The 15,602-nt window shown below is 43.1% G+C and overlaps 15 non-coding genes across 15 annotated transcripts; 3 read left to right on the top strand and 12 right to left on the bottom strand.

Moving 5' to 3' along the window:
* Window positions 1–1,273: 1,273 nt before the first annotated feature.
* On the bottom strand, window positions 1,274–1,388 carry LOC143730256 (U5 spliceosomal RNA). The gene has a single exon (XR_013200470.1). It is a non-coding gene; the product is annotated as a U5 spliceosomal RNA (small nuclear RNA).
* A 409-nt stretch (window positions 1,389–1,797) lies between these two features.
* On the bottom strand, window positions 1,798–1,913 carry LOC143730333 (U5 spliceosomal RNA). The gene has a single exon (XR_013200539.1). It is a non-coding gene; the product is annotated as a U5 spliceosomal RNA (small nuclear RNA).
* A 1,763-nt stretch (window positions 1,914–3,676) lies between these two features.
* On the bottom strand, window positions 3,677–3,791 carry LOC143730255 (U5 spliceosomal RNA). Its single transcript, XR_013200469.1, has one exon. It is a non-coding gene; the product is annotated as a U5 spliceosomal RNA (small nuclear RNA).
* Window positions 3,792–4,201: 410 nt separating this feature from the next.
* LOC143730332 (U5 spliceosomal RNA) lies at window positions 4,202–4,317 on the bottom strand. Its single transcript, XR_013200538.1, has one exon. It is a non-coding gene; the product is annotated as a U5 spliceosomal RNA (small nuclear RNA).
* Window positions 4,318–4,723: 406 nt separating this feature from the next.
* Window positions 4,724–4,839, bottom strand: LOC143730330 (U5 spliceosomal RNA). The gene has a single exon (XR_013200537.1). It is a non-coding gene; the product is annotated as a U5 spliceosomal RNA (small nuclear RNA).
* A 1,048-nt stretch (window positions 4,840–5,887) lies between these two features.
* LOC143730329 (U5 spliceosomal RNA) lies at window positions 5,888–6,003 on the bottom strand. Its single transcript, XR_013200536.1, has one exon. It is a non-coding gene; the product is annotated as a U5 spliceosomal RNA (small nuclear RNA).
* Window positions 6,004–7,246: 1,243 nt separating this feature from the next.
* trnad-guc (transfer RNA aspartic acid (anticodon GUC)) lies at window positions 7,247–7,318 on the top strand. Its single transcript has one exon. It is a non-coding gene; the product is annotated as a tRNA-Asp (tRNA).
* A 454-nt stretch (window positions 7,319–7,772) lies between these two features.
* LOC143730175 (U5 spliceosomal RNA) lies at window positions 7,773–7,887 on the bottom strand. The gene has a single exon (XR_013200397.1). It is a non-coding gene; the product is annotated as a U5 spliceosomal RNA (small nuclear RNA).
* A 1,534-nt stretch (window positions 7,888–9,421) lies between these two features.
* On the bottom strand, window positions 9,422–9,536 carry LOC143730174 (U5 spliceosomal RNA). Its single transcript, XR_013200396.1, has one exon. It is a non-coding gene; the product is annotated as a U5 spliceosomal RNA (small nuclear RNA).
* Window positions 9,537–11,070: 1,534 nt separating this feature from the next.
* LOC143730073 (U5 spliceosomal RNA) lies at window positions 11,071–11,185 on the bottom strand. The gene has a single exon (XR_013200304.1). It is a non-coding gene; the product is annotated as a U5 spliceosomal RNA (small nuclear RNA).
* A 1,051-nt stretch (window positions 11,186–12,236) lies between these two features.
* LOC143730381 (U5 spliceosomal RNA) lies at window positions 12,237–12,351 on the bottom strand. Its single transcript, XR_013200583.1, has one exon. It is a non-coding gene; the product is annotated as a U5 spliceosomal RNA (small nuclear RNA).
* A 1,245-nt stretch (window positions 12,352–13,596) lies between these two features.
* Window positions 13,597–13,668, top strand: trnad-guc (transfer RNA aspartic acid (anticodon GUC)). Its single transcript has one exon. It is a non-coding gene; the product is annotated as a tRNA-Asp (tRNA).
* Window positions 13,669–14,371: 703 nt separating this feature from the next.
* trnad-guc (transfer RNA aspartic acid (anticodon GUC)) lies at window positions 14,372–14,443 on the top strand. Its single transcript has one exon. It is a non-coding gene; the product is annotated as a tRNA-Asp (tRNA).
* Window positions 14,444–14,896: 453 nt separating this feature from the next.
* LOC143730173 (U5 spliceosomal RNA) lies at window positions 14,897–15,011 on the bottom strand. The gene has a single exon (XR_013200395.1). It is a non-coding gene; the product is annotated as a U5 spliceosomal RNA (small nuclear RNA).
* A 403-nt stretch (window positions 15,012–15,414) lies between these two features.
* LOC143730172 (U5 spliceosomal RNA) lies at window positions 15,415–15,529 on the bottom strand. Its single transcript, XR_013200394.1, has one exon. It is a non-coding gene; the product is annotated as a U5 spliceosomal RNA (small nuclear RNA).
* Window positions 15,530–15,602: the final 73 nt, after the last annotated feature.

The raw sequence follows: 15,602 nt of genomic DNA, 5'->3' as shown, positions 1-15,602 counted from the left end.
GACAGTATCTCCGCCTGTCACGCGGAAGACCGGGGTTCGATTAGTCTTCTTCTTTATCACGACCAAACACCTTGCATAAGCTCAGGCTTTACCGTGGAAGGCGCTGTTAAAGTCAACCTGCCGTTCAAGACTCACTTGATTATGTTTAGCTAATTGCATTTGAAAGATTTTACTTTCAAGAAAGCGTTTGCAATAGGTTTGTAAAAGGTGTTTTTTGAATGTTTGGCCTGATTTTTTTTTTTTTTGTTGCATTTTCACTGTTCTGACCAGTGTGTTGCGTTCCGAACGCTTGGAAACAGTGAATAATGTTGCGAAACAATCGGTTCAAAGCTTTGTTTCTCCCATCACTACCCTTTTGTGCTTGGTAAAACTTACATTCACACTGCTGACACAAGACTCGAAGTTGTGAACTGGGAAAGTGTGGATGGTTTGACGACTACCCAGTTCCAGTCTTGGACAAAACAGCCAATTCTTTTAGCCACGCTCAATCTCTGGCCCAACCTATTGTGGTACTTTGTTACAAGCTGCCAAACGTCCTCTGTTCTTGAACAAACACATGTAGCTCTGCTGTGAGCAAGACAATTCTTGGATACCTCCATAGGACAGGGTGAGCTCTTTGGCCAAAATAAAAGGTTTAAATAATAATAACTCCATTAATGGAAAGCATATCCAGTATTAAGTGACGTCTCAACGGTTGAGCATAGACAACAGTAACACACCGCCCAGAGAAGCAACTGTGATGACCAGTCCTCGTTAGTAAAGTGGACAGTATCTCCGCCTGTCACGCGGAAGACCGGGGTTCGATTCCCCGACAGGGAGTCTTCTTCTTTATCACGACCAAACACCTTGCATAAGCTCGGGCTTTACCGTGGAAGGTGCTGTTAAAGTCAACCTGCCGTTCAAGACTCGCTTGATTATTTTTAGCTAATTGCATTTGAAAGATTTTACTTTCAAGAAAGCGTTTGCAATAGGTTTGTAAAAGGTGTTTTTTGAATGTTTGGCCTGAGTCTTTTTTCTTTTGTGGGATTTTCACTGTTCTGACCAGCGTGTTCCGTTCCGAACGCTTGGAAACAGTGAATAATTTTGCGAAGCAATCAGTTCAAAGCCTTGTTTCTCCCATCACTACCCTTTGGTGCTTGGTAAAACTTACATTCACACCGCTGTCTTGGACAAAACAGCCAATTCTTTTAGCCACGCTCGATCTTTGGCCCAGCCTATTGTGGTACTTTGTTACAAGCTGCCAAACGTCCTCTGTTCTTGAACAAACACATGTAGCTCTGCTGCGAGCAGAGCATCCAAAAATATAAGAAACTCGCAAATGTTCCCCTCCACGGAAATCTTTAGTAAAAGGCGAAAGATTTATGCGTGAATGAAGAGAAACTCGAGCTGTACCCATGAGACGTTGGGACAATGTGGTTTCAAGCACATGCAACCATGCTCAGCAAGGGTAATGTCTGGTGCAGGCTCCTCCCATCCAGCTTATTTTCTTTAAAAAAAAAAAACAATAATACAGCCATATCCATTAGAGGAAGGAGCAAATGTAAAAAGAATCTGCCCCATCACCAAATGTCCGCAAACCCTGTCCAAGAGGATGTCACTGAATCCGATAGTATGTCGAAGACCAGTGGTAGTATTCGCATGAGATTTTTATGAACTTCCTGGATGCTAAATGAACAAACCCTTCATCTCCTTGGATTGCGGGTGGATACTTTTAGCCACGCACGATCTGTGGCCCAGCCTATTGTGGTACTTTGTTACAAGCTGCCAAACGTCCTCTGTTCTTGAACAAACACATGTAGCTCTGCTGTGAGCAGAGCATCCAAAAATATCAGAAACGCGCAAATGTTCCCCTCCACGGAAATCTTTAGTAAAAGGCGAAAGATTTATGCGTGAATGAAGAGAAACTCGAGCTGTACCCATGAGACGTTGGGACAATGTGGTCACAAGCACATGCAACCATGCTCAGCAAGGGTAATGTCTGGTGCAGGCTCCTCCCATCCAGCTTATTTTCTTTAAAAAAAAAACAATAATACAGCCATATCCATTAGAGGAAGGAGCAAATGTAAAAAGAATCTGCCCCATCACCAAATGTCCGCAAACCCTGTCCAAGAGGATGTCACTGAATCCGATAGTATGTCGAAGACCAGTGGTAGTATTCGCATGAGATTTTTATGAACTTCCTGGATGCTAAATGAACAAACCCTTCATCTCCTTGGATTGCGGGTGGATACCTCCATAGGACAGGGTGAGCTCCTTGGCCAAAATAAAAGGCTTAAATAATAATAACTCCATTAATGGAAAGCATATCCAGTATTAAGTGACGTCTCAACGGTTGAGCATAGACAACAGTACCGTACCGCCCAGAGAAGCAATTGGGATGACCAGTCCTCGTTAGTATAATGGACAGTATCTCCGCCTGTCACGCGGAAGACCGGGGTTCGATTAGTCTTCTTCTTTATCACGACCAAACACCTTGCATAAGCTCAGGCTTTACCGTGGAAGGCGCTGTTAAAGTCAACCTGCCGTTCAAGACTCACTTGATTATGTTTAGCTAATTGCATTTGAAAGATTTTACTTTCAAGAAAGCGTTTGCAATAGGTTTGTAAAAGGTGTTTTTTGAATGTTTGGCCTGATTTTTTTTTTTTTTTGTTGCATTTTCACTGTTCTGACCAGTGTGTTGCGTTCCGAACGCTTGGAAACAGTGAATAATGTTGCGAAACAATCGGTTCAAAGCTTTGTTTCTCCCATCACTACCCTTTTGTGCTTGGTAAAACTTACATTCACACTGCTGACACAAGACTCGAAGTTGTGAACTGGGAAAGTGTGGATGGTTTGACGACTACCCAGTTCCAGTCTTGGACAAAACAGCCAATTCTTTTAGCCACGCTCAATCTCTGGCCCAACCTATTGTGGTACTTTGTTACAAGCTGCCAAACGTCCTCTGTTCTTGAACAAACACATGTAGCTCTGCTGTGAGCAAGACAATTCTTGGATACCTCCATAGGACAGGGTGAGCTCTTTGGCCAAAATAAAAGGTTTAAATAATAATAACTCCATTAATGGAAAGCATATCCAGTATTAAGTGACGTCTCAACGGTTGAGCATAGACAACAGTAACACACCGCCCAGAGAAGCAACTGTGATGACCAGTCCTCGTTAGTAAAGTGGACAGTATCTCCGCCTGTCACGCGGAAGACCGGGGTTCGATTCCCCGACGGGGAGTCTTCTTCTTTATCACGACCAAACACCTTGCATAAGCTCGGGCTTTACCGTGGAAGGTGCTGTTAAAGTCAACCTGCCGTTCAAGACTCGCTTGATTATTTTTAGCTAATTGCATTTGAAAGATTTTACTTTCAAGAAAGCGTTTGCAATAGGTTTGTAAAAGGTGTTTTTTGAATGTTTGGCCTGAGTCTTTTTTCTTTTGTGGGATTTTCACTGTTCTGACCAGCGTGTTCCGTTCCGAACGCTTGGAAACAGTGAATAATTTTGCGAAGCAATCAGTTCAAAGCCTTGTTTCTCCCATCACTACCCTTTGGTGCTTGGTAAAACTTACATTCACACCGCTGTCTTGGACAAAACAGCCAATTCTTTTAGCCACGCTCGATCTTTGGCCCAGCCTATTGTGGTACTTTGTTACAAGCTGCCAAACGTCCTCTGTTCTTGAACAAACACATGTAGCTCTGCTGCGAGCAGAGCATCCAAAAATATAAGAAACTCGCAAATGTTCCCCTCCACGGAAATCTTTAGTAAAAGGCGAAAGATTTATGCGTGAATGAAGAGAAACTCGAGCTGTACCCATGAGACGTTGGGACAATGTGGTTTCAAGCACATGCAACCATGCTCAGCAAGGGTAATGTCTGGTGCAGGCTCCTCCCATCCAGCTTATTTTCTTTAAAAAAAAAAAAACAATAATACAGCCATATCCATTAGAGGAAGGAGCAAATGTAAAAAGAATCTGCCCCATCACCAAATGTCCGCAAACCCTGTCCAAGAGGATGTCACTGAATCCGATAGTATGTCGAAGACCAGTGGTAGTATTCGCATGAGATTTTTATGAACTTCCTGGATGCTAAATGAACAAACCCTTCATCTCCTTGGATTGCGGGTGGATACTTTTAGCCACGCACGATCTGTGGCCCAGCCTATTGTGGTACTTTGTTACAAGCTGCCAAACGTCCTCTGTTCTTGAACAAACACATGTAGCTCTGCTGTGAGCAGAGCATCCAAAAATATCAGAAACGCGCAAATGTTCCCCTCCACGGAAATCTTTAGTAAAAGGCGAAAGATTTATGCGTGAATGAAGAGAAACTCGAGCTGTACCCATGAGACGTTGGGACAATGTGGTCCCAAGCACATGCAACCATGCTCAGCAAGGGTAATGTCTGGTGCAGGCTCCTCCCATCCAGCTTATTTTCTTTAAAAAAAAAACAATAATACAGCCATATCCATTAGAGGAAGGAGCAAATGTAAAAAGAATCTGCCCCATCACCAAATGTCCGCAAACCCTGTCCAAGAGGATGTCACTGAATCCGATAGTATGTCGAAGACCAGTGGTAGTATTCGCATGAGATTTTTATGAACTTCCTGGATGCTAAATGAACAAACCCTTCATCTCCTTGGATTGCGGGTGGATACTTTTAGCCACGCACGATCTGTGGCCCAGCCTATTGTGGTACTTTGTTACAAGCTGCCAAACGTCCTCTGTTCTTGAACAAACACATGTAGCTCTGCTGTGAGCAGAGCATCCAAAAATATCAGAAACGCGCAAATGTTCCCCTCCACGGAAATCTTTAGTAAAAGGCGAAAGATTTATGCGTGAATGAAGAGAAACTCGAGCTGTACCCATGAGACGTTGGGACAATGTGGTCACAAGCACATGCAACCATGCTCAGCAAGGGTAATGTCTGGTGCAGGCTCCTCCCATCCAGCTTATTTTCTTTAAAAAAAAAACAATAATACAGCCATATCCATTAGAGGAAGGAGCAAATGTAAAAAGAATCTGCCCCATCACCAAATGTCCGCAAACCCTGTCCAAGAGGATGTCACTGAATCCGATAGTATGTCGAAGACCAGTGGTAGTATTCGCATGAGATTTTTATGAACTTCCTGGATGCTAAATGAACAAACCCTTCATCTCCTTGGATTGCGGGTGGATACCTCCATAGGACAGGGTGAGCTCCTTGGCCAAAATAAAAGGCTTAAATAATAATAACTCCATTAATGGAAAGCATATCCAGTATTAAGTGACGTCTCAACGGTTGAGCATAGACAACAGTACCGTACCGCCCAGAGAAGCAATTGGGATGACCAGTCCTCGTCAGTATAATGGACAGTATCTCCGCCTGTCACGCGGAAGACCGGGGTTCGATTAGTCTTCTTCTTTATCACGACCAAACACCTTGCATAAGCTCAGGCTTTACCGTGGAAGGCGCTGTTAAAGTCAACCTGCCGTTCAAGACTCACTTGATTATGTTTAGCTAATTGCATTTGAAAGATTTTACTTTCAAGAAAGCGTTTGCAATAGGTTTGTAAAAGGTGTTTTTTGAATGTTTGGCCTGAGTCTTTTTTTTTTGTTGCATTTTCACTGTTCTGACCAGTGTGTTGCGTTCCGAACGCTTGGAAACAGTGAATAATGTTGCGAAACAATCGGTTCAAAGCTTTGTTTCTCCCATCACTACCCTTTTGTGCTTGGTAAAACTTACATTCACACTGCTGACACAAGACTCGAAGTTGTGAACTGGGAAAGTGTGGATGGTTTGACGACTACCCAGTTCCAGTCTTGGACAAAACAGCCAATTCTTTTAGCCACGCTCGATCTGTGGCCCAGCCTATTTTGGTACTTTGTTACAAGCTGCCAAACTTCCTCTGTTCTTGAACAAACACATGTAGCTCTGCTGTGAGCAGAGCATCCAAAAATATCAGAAACGCGCAAATGTTCCCCTCCACGGAAATCTTTAGTAAAAGGCGAAAGATTTATGCGTGAATGAAGAGAAACTCGAGCTGTACCCACGAGACATTGGGACAATGTGGTTCCAAGCACATGCAACCATGCTCAGCAAGGGTAATGTCTGGTGCAGGCTCCTCCCATCCAGCTTATTTTCTTTTTTTTAAAAAACAATAATACAGCCATATCCATTAGAGGAAGGAGCAAATGTAAAAAGAATCTGCCCCATCACTAAATGTCCGCAAACCCTGTCCAAGAGGATGTCACTGAATCCGATAGTATGTCGAAGACCAGTGGTAGTATTCGCATGAGATTTTTATGAACTTCCTGGATGCTAAATGAACAAACCCTTCATCTCCTTAGATTGCGGATGGATACCTCCATAGGGCAGGGTGAGCTCCTTGGCCAAAATAAAAGGCTTAAATAATAATAACTCCATTAATGGAAAGCATATCCAGTATTAAGTGACGTCTCAACGGTTGAGCATAGACAACAGTACCGTACCGCCCAGAGAAGCAATTGGGATGACCAGTCCTCGTTAGTATAGTGGACAGTATCTCCGCCTGTCACGCGGAAGACCGGGGTTCGATTAGTCTTCTTCTTTATCACGACCAAACACCTTGCATAAGCTCAGGCTTTACCGTGGAAGGCGCTGTTAAAGTCAACCTGCCGTTCAAGACTCACTTGATTATGTTTAGCTAATTGCATTTGAAAGATTTTACTTTCAAGAAAGCGTTTGCAATAGGTTTGTAAAAGTGTTTTTTGAATGTTTGGCCTGAGTCTTTTTTTTTTGTTGCATTTTCACTGTTCTGACCAGTGTGTTGCGTTCCGAACGCTTGGAAACAATGAATAATGTTGCGAAACAATCAGTTCAAAGCTTTGTTTCTCCCATCACTACCCTTTTGTGCTTGGTAAAACTTACATTCACACTGCTGACACAAGACTCGAAGTTGTGAACTGGGAAAGTGTGGATGGTTTGACGACTACCCAGTTCCAGTCTTGGACAAAATAGCCAATTCTTTTAGCCACGCTCAATCTCTGGCCCAACCTATTGTGGTACTTTGTTACAAGCTGCCAAACGTCCTCTGTTCTTGAACAAACACATGTAGCTCTGCTGTGAGCAAGACAATTCTTGGATACCTCCATAGGACAGGGTGAGCTCTTTGGCCAAAATAAAAGGTTTAAATAATAATAACTCCATAACTCCATTAATGGAAAGCATATCCAGTATTAAGTGACGTCTCAACGGTTGAGCATAGACAACAGTAACACACCGCCCAGAGAAGCAACTGTGATGACCAGTCCTCGTTAGTATAGTGGACAGTATCTCCGCCTGTCACGCGGAAGACCGGGGTTCGATTCCCTGACGGGGAGTCTTCTTCTTTATCACGACCAAACACCTTGCATAAGCTCGGGCTTTACCGTGGAAGGTGCTGTTAAAGTCAACCTGCCATTCAAGACTCGCTTGATTATTTTTAGCTAATTGCATTTGAAAGATTTTACTTTCAAGAAAGCGTTTGCAATAGGTTTGTAAAAGGTGTTTTTTGAATGTTTGGCCTGAGTCTTTTTTTTTTTGTGGGATTTTCACTGTTCTGACCAGCGTTTTCCGTTCCGAACGCTTGGAAACAGTGAACAATTTTGCGAAGCAATCAGTTCAAAGCTTTGTTTTTCCCATCACTACCCTTTTGTGCTTGGTAAAACTTACATTCACACCGCTGTCTTGGACAAAACAGCCAATTCTTTTAGCCACGCTCGATCTGTGGCCCAGCCTATTGTGGTACTTTGTTACAAGCTGCCAAACTTCCTCTGTTCTTGAACAAACACATGTAGCTCTGCTGTGAGCAGAGCATCCAAAAATATCAGAAACTCGCAAATGTTCCCCTCCACGGAAATCTTTAGTAAAAGGCGAAAGATTTATGCGTGAATGAAGAGAAACTCGAGCTGTACCCATGAGACGTTGGGACAATGTGGTCCCAAGCACATGCAACCATGCTCAGCAAGGGTAATGTCTGGTGCAGGCTCCTCCCATCCAGCTTATTTTCTTTAAAAAAAAAACAATAATACAGCCATATCCATTAGAGGAAGGAGCAAATGTAAAAAGAATCAGCCCCATCACCAAATGTCCGCAAACCCTGTCCAAGAGGATGTCACTGAATCCGATAGTATGTCGAAGACCAGTGGTAGTATTCGCATGAGATTTTTATGAACTTCCTGCATGCTAAATGAACAAACCCTTCATCTCCTTGGATTGCGGGTGGATACCTCCATAGGACAGGGTGAGCTCCTTGGCCAAAATAAAAGGCTTAAATAATAATAACTCCATTAATGGAAAGCATATCCAGTATTAAATGACGTCTTAACGGTTGAGCATAGACAACAGTACCGTACCGCCCAGAGAAGCAATTGGGATGACCAGTCCTCGTTAGTATAGTGGACAGTATCTCCGCCTGTCACGCGGAAGACCGGGGTTCGATTAGTCTTCTTCTTTATCACGACCAAACACCTTGCATAAGCTCAGGCTTTACCGTGGAAGGCGCTGTTAAAGTCAACCTGCCGTTCAAGACTCACTTGATTATGTTTAGCTAATTGCATTTGAAAGATTTTACTTTCAAGAAAGCGTTTGCAATAGGTTTGTAAAAGGTGTTTTTTGAATGTTTGGCCTGAGTCTTTTTTTTTTGTTGCATTTTCACTGTTCTGACCAGTGTGTTGCGTTCCGAACGCTTGGAAACAGTGAATAATGTTGCGAAACAATCGGTTCAAAGCTTTGTTTCTCCCATCACTACCCTTTTGTGCTTGGTAAAACTTACATTCACACTGCTGACACAAGACTCGAAGTTGTGAACTGGGAAAGTGTGGATGGTTTGACGACTACCCAGTTCCAGTCTTGGACAAAACAGCCAATTCTTTTAGCCACTCTCAATCTCTGGCCCAACCTATTGTGGTACTTTGTTACAAGCTGCCAAACGTCCTCTGTTCTTGAACAAACAGATGTAGCTCTGCTGTGAGCAAGACAATTCTTGGATACCTCCATAGGACAGGGTGAGCTCTTTGGCCAAAATAAAATGTTTAAATAATAATAACTCCATTAATGGAAAGCATATCCAGTATTAAGTGACGTCTCAACGGTTGAGCATAGACAACAGTAACACACCGCCCAGAGAAGCAACTGTGATGACCAGTCCTCGTTAGTATAGTGGACAGTCTTTATCACGTCTTTTTTTTTTGTTGCATTTTCACTGTTCTGACCAGTGTGTTGCGTTCCGAACGCTTGGAAACAGTGAATAATTTTGCGAAGCAATCAGTTCAAAGCTTTGTTTTTCCCATCACTACCCTTTTGTGCTTGGTAAAACTTACATTCACACCGCTGTCTTGGACAAAACAGCCAATTCTTTTAGCCACGCTCGATCTGTGGCCCAGCCTATTGTGGTACTTTGTTACAAGCTGCCAAACTTCCTCTGTTCTTGAACAAACACATGTAGCTCTGCTGTGAGCAGAGCATCCAAAAATATCAGAAACTCGCAAATGTTCCCCTCCACGGAAATCTTTAGTAAAAGGCGAAAGATTTATGCGTGAATGAAGAGAAACTCGAGCTGTACCCATGAGACGTTGGGACAATGTGGTCCCAAGCACATGCAACCATGCTCAGCAAGGGTAATGTCTGGTGCAGGCTCCTCCCATCCAGCTTATTTTCTTAAAAAAAAAAACAATAATACAGCCATATCCATTAGAGGAAGGAGCAAATGTAAAAAGAATCAGCCCCATCACCAAATGTCCGCAAACCCTGTCCAAGAGGATGTCACTGAATCCGATAGTATGTCGAAGACCAGTGGTAGTATTCGCATGAGATTTTTATGAACTTCCTGCATGCTAAATGAACAAACCCTTCATCTCCTTGGATTGCGGGTGGATACCTCCATAGGACAGGGTGAGCTCCTTGGCCAAAATAAAAGGCTTAAATAATAATAACTCCATTAATGGAAAGCATATCCAGTATTAAATGACGTCTTAACGGTTGAGCATAGACAACAGTACCGTACCGCCCAGAGAAGCAATTGGGATGACCAGTCCTCGTTAGTATAGTGGACAGTATCTCCGCCTGTCACGCGGAAGACCGGGGTTCGATTAGTCTTCTTCTTTATCACGACCAAACACCTTGCATAAGCTCAGGCTTTACCGTGGAAGGCGCTGTTAAAGTCAACCTGCCGTTCAAGACTCACTTGATTATGTTTAGCTAATTGCATTTGAAAGATTTTACTTTCAAGAAAGCGTTTGCAATAGGTTTGTAAAAGGTGTTTTTTGAATGTTTGGCCTGAGTCTTTTTTTTTTGTTGCATTTTCACTGTTCTGACCAGTGTGTTGCGTTCCGAACGGTTGGAAACAGTGAATAATGTTGCGAAACAATCGGTTCAAAGCTTTGTTTCTCCCATCACTACCCTTTTGTGCTTGGTAAAACTTACATTCACACTGCTGACACAAGACTCGAAGTTGTGAACTGGGAAAGTGTGGATGGTTTGACGACTACCCAGTTCCAGTCTTGGACAAAACAGCCAATTCTTTTAGCCACTCTCAATCTCTGGCCCAACCTATTGTGGTACTTTGTTACAAGCTGCCAAACGTCCTCTGTTCTTGAACAAACACATGTAGCTCTGCTGTGAGCAAGACAATTCTTGGATACCTCCATAGGACAGGGTGAGCTCTTTGGCCAAAATAAAATGTTTAAATAATAATAACTCCACTAATGGAAAGCATATCCAGTATTAAGTGACGTCTCAACGGTTGAGCATAGACAACAGTAACACACCGCCCAGAGAAGCAACTGTGATGACCAGTCCTCGTTAGTATAGTGGACAGTCTTTATCACGTCTTTTTTTTTTGTTGCATTTTCACTGTTCTGACCAGTGTGTTGCGTTCCGAACGCTTGGAAACAGTGAATAATTTTGCGAAGCAATCAGTTCAAAGCTTTGTTTCTCCCATCACTACCCTTTTGTGCTTGGTAAAACTTACATTCACACCGCTGTCTTGGACAAAACAGCCAATTCTTTTAGCCACGCTCGATCTTTGGCCCAGCCTATTGTGGTACTTTGTTACAAGCTGCCAAACGTCCTCTGTTCTTGAACAAACACATGTAGCTCTGCTGTGAGCAGAGCATCCAAAAATATAAGAAACTCGCAAATGTTCCCCTCCACGGAAATCTTTAGTAAAAGGCGAAAGATTTATGCGTGAATGAAGAGAAACTCGAGCTGTACCCATGAGACGTTGGGACAATGTGGTCCCAAGCACATGCAACCATGCTCAGCAAGGGTAATGTCTGGTGCAGGCTCCTCCCATCCAGCTTATTTTCTTTAAAAAAAAAAACAATAATACAGCCATATCCATTAGAGGAAGGAGCAAAAGTAAAAAGAATCTGCCCCATCACCAAATGTCCGCAAACCCTGTCCAAGAGGATGTCACTGAATCCGATAGTATGTCGAAGACCAGTGGTAGTATTCGCATGAGATTTTTATGAACTTCCTGGATGCTAAATGAACAAACCCTTCATCTCCTTGGATTGCGGGTGGATACCTCCATAGGACAGGGTGAGCTCCTTGGCCAAAATAAAAGGCTTAAATAATAATAACTCCATTAATGGAAAGCATATCCAGTATTAAGTGACGTCTCAACGGTTGAGCATAGACAACAGTACCGTACCGCCCAGAGAAGCAATTGGGATGACCAGTCCTCGTCAGTATAATGGACAGTATCTCCGCCTGTCACGCGGAAGACCGGGGTTCGATTAGTCTTCTTCTTTATCACGACCAAACACCTTGCATAAGCTCAGGCTTTACCGTGGAAGGCGCTGTTAAAGTCAACCTGCCGTTCAAGACTCACTTGATTATGTTTAGCTAATTGCATTTGAAAGATTTTACTTTCAAGAAAGCGTTTGCAATAGGTTTGTAAAAGGTGTTTTTTGAATGTTTGGCCTGAGTCTTTTTTTTTTTGTTGCATTTTCACTGTTCTGACCAGTGTGTTGCGTTCCGAACGCTTGGAAACAGTGAATAATGTTGCGAAACAATCGGTTCAAAGCTTTGTTTCTCCCATCACTACCCTTTTGTGCTTGGTAAAACTTACATTCACACTGCTGACACAAGACTCGAAGTTGTGAACTGGGAAAGTGTGGATGGTTTGACGACTACCCAGTTCCAGTCTTGGACAAAACAGCCAATTCTTTTAGCCACGCTCGATCTGTGGCCCAGGCTATTGTGGTACTTTGTTACAAGCTGCCAAACTTCCTCTGTTCTTGAACAAACACATGTAGCTCTGCTGTGAGCAGAGCATCCAAAAATATCAGAACCTTGCAAATGTTCCCCTCCACGGAAATCTTTAGTAAAAGGCGAAAGATTTATGCGTGAATGAAGAGAAACTCGAGCTGTACCCACGAGACATTGGGACAATGTGGTTCCAAGCACATGCAACCATGCTCAGCAAGGGTAATGTCTGGTGCAGGCTCCTCCCATCCAGCTTATTTTCTTTTTTTTTAAAAACAATAATACAGCCATATCCATTAGAGGAAGGAGCAAATGTAAAAAGAATCTGCCCCATCACTAAATGTCCGCAAACCCTGTCCAAGAGGATGTCACTGAATCCGATAGTATGTCGAAGACCAGTGGTAGTATTCGCATGAGATTTTTATGAACTTCCTGGATGCTAAATGAACAAACCCTTCATCTCCTTAGATTGCGGATGGATACCTCCATAGGGCAGGGTGAGCTCCTTGGCCAAAATAAAAGGCTTAAATAATAATAACTCCATTAATGGAAAGCAAATCCAGTATTAAGTGACGTCTCAACGGTTGAGCATAGACAACAGTACCGTACCGCCCAGAGAAGCAATTGGGATGACCAGTCCTCGTTAGTATAGTGGACAGTATCTCCGCCTGTCACGCGGATTGACCGGGGTTCGATTAGTCTTCTTCTTTATCACGACCAAACACCTTGCATAAGCTCAGGCTTTACCGTGGAAGGCGCTGTTAAAGTCAACCTGCCGTTCAAGACTCACTTGATTATGTTTAGCTAATTGCATTTGAAAGATTTTACTTTCAAGAAAGCGTTTGCAATAGGTTTGTAAAAGTGTTTTTTGAATGTTTGGCCTGAGTCTTTTTTTTTTGTTCCATTTTCACTGTTCTGACCAGTGTGTTGCGTTCCGAACGCTTGGAAACAGTGAATAATGTTGCGAAACAATCAGTTCAAAGCTTTGTTTCTCCCATCACTACCCTTTTGTGCTTGGTAAAACTTACATTCACACTGCTGACACAAGACTCGAAGTTGTGAACTGGGAAAGTGTGGATGGTTTGACGACTACCCAGTTCCAGTCTTGGACAAAATAGCCAATTCTTTTAGCCACGCTCAATCTCTGGCCCAACCTATTGTGGTACTTTGTTACAAGCTGCCAAACGTCCTCTGTTCTTGAACAAACACATGTAGCTCTGCTGTGAGCAAGACAATTCTTGGATACCTCCATAGGACAGGGTGAGCTCTTTGGCCAAAATAAAAGGTTTAAATAATAATAACTCCATAACTCCATTAATGGAAAGCATATCCAGTATTAAGTGACGTCTCAACGGTTGAGCATAGACAACAGTAACACACCGCCCAGAGAAGCAACTGTGATGACCAGTCCTCGTTAGTATAGTGGATAGTATCTCCGCCTGTCACGCGGAAGACCGGGGTTCGATTCCCTGACGGGGAGTCTTCTTCTTTATCACGACCAAACACCTTGCATAAGCTCGGGCTTTACCGTGGAAGGTGCTGTTAAAGTCAACCTGCCTTTCAAGACTCGCTTGATTATTTTTAGCTAATTGCATTTGAAAGATTTTACTTTCAAGAAAGCGTTTGCAATAGGTTTGTAAAAGGTGTTTTTTGAATGTTTGGCCTGAGTCTTTTTTTTTTTGTTGCATTTTCACTGTTCTGACCAGTGTGTTGCGTTCCGAACGCTTGGAAACAGTGAATAATGTTGCGAAACAATCGGTTCAAAGCTTTGTTTCTCCCATCACTACCCTTTTGTGCTTGGTAAAACTTACATTCACACTGCTGACACAAGACTCGAAGTTGTGAACTGGGAAAGTGTGGATGGTTTGACGACTACCCAGTTCCAGTCTTGGACAAAACAGCCAATTCTTTTAGCCACGCTCAATCTCTGGCCCAACCTATTGTGGTACTTTGTTACAAGCTGCCAAACGTCCTCTGTTCTTGAACAAACACATGTAGCTCTGCTGTGAGCAAGACAATTCTTGGATACCTCCATAGGACAGGGTGAGCTCTTTGGCCAAAATAAAATGTTTAAATAATAATAACTCCATTAATGGAAAGCATATCCAGTATTAAGTGACGTCTCAACGGTTGAGCATAGACAACAGTAACACACCGCCCAGAGAAGCAACGGTGATGACCAGTCCTCGTTAGTATAGTGGACAGTATCTCCGCCTGTCACGCGGAAGACCGGGGTTCGATTCCCCGACGGGGAGTCTTCTTCTTTATCACGACCAAACACCTTGCATAAGCTCGGGCTTTACCGTGGAAGGTGCTGTTAAAGTCAACCTGCCGTTCAAGACTCGCTTGATTATTTTTAGCTAATTGCATTTGAAAGATTTTACTTTCAAGAAAGCGTTTGCAATAGGTTTGTGGAAGGTGTTTTTTGAATGTTTGGCCTGAGTCTTTTTTTTGTGTGGGATTTTCACTGTTCTGACCAGCGTGTTCCGTTCCGAACGCTTGGAAACAGTGAATAATTTTGCGAAGCAATCAGTTCAAAGCTTTGTTTCTCCCATCACTACCCTTTTGTGCTTGGTAAAACTTACATTCACACCGCTTGCTTGGACAAAACAGCCAATTCTTTTAGCCACGCTCGATCTGTGACCCAGCCTATTGTGGTACTTTGTTACAAGCTGCCAAACGTCCTCTGTTCTTGAACAAACACATGTAGCTCTGCTGTGAGCAGAGCATCCAAAAATATCAGAAACTCGCAAATGTTCCCCTCCACGGAAATCTTTAGTAAAAGGCGAAAGATTTATGCGTGAATGAAGAGAAACTCGAGCTGTACCCATGAGACGTATGGACAATGTGGTCCCAAGCACATGCTACAATGCAAGGGTAATGTCTGGTGCAGGCTCCTCCCATCCAGCTTATTTTCTTTTTTTTAAAAAACAATAATACAGCCATATCCATTAGAGGAAGGAGCAAATGTAAAAAGAATCTGCCCCATCACCAAATGTCCGCAAACCCTGTCCAAGAGGATGTCACTGAATCCGATAGTATGTCGAAGACCAGTGGTAGTATTCGCATGAGATTTTTATGAACTTCCTGGATGCTAAATGAACAAACCCGTCATCTCCTTGGATTGCGGGTGGATACTTTTAGCCACGCACGATCTGTGGCCCAGCCTATTGTGGTACTTTGTTACAAGCTGCCAAACGTCCTCTGTTCTTGAACAAACACATGTAGCTCTGCTGTGAGCAGAGCATCCAAAAATATCAGAAACTCGCAAATGTTCCCCTCCACGGAAATCTTTAGTAAAAGGCGAAAGATTTATGCGTGAATGAAGAGAAACTCGAGCTGTACCCATGAGACGTTGGGACAATGTGGTCCCAAGCACATGCAACCATGCTCAGCAAGGGTAATGTCTGGTGC

Source organism: Siphateles boraxobius, unplaced genomic scaffold (assembly GCF_051911475.1).
Source record: "Siphateles boraxobius isolate OS27281-9 unplaced genomic scaffold, OSU_SipBor_1 8, whole genome shotgun sequence".
NCBI lineage: Eukaryota > Metazoa > Chordata > Actinopteri > Cypriniformes > Leuciscidae > Siphateles > Siphateles boraxobius.
The sequence above is the reverse complement of the archived record's forward strand: the minus strand, read 5'-3'. Positions and strand labels throughout refer to the sequence as shown.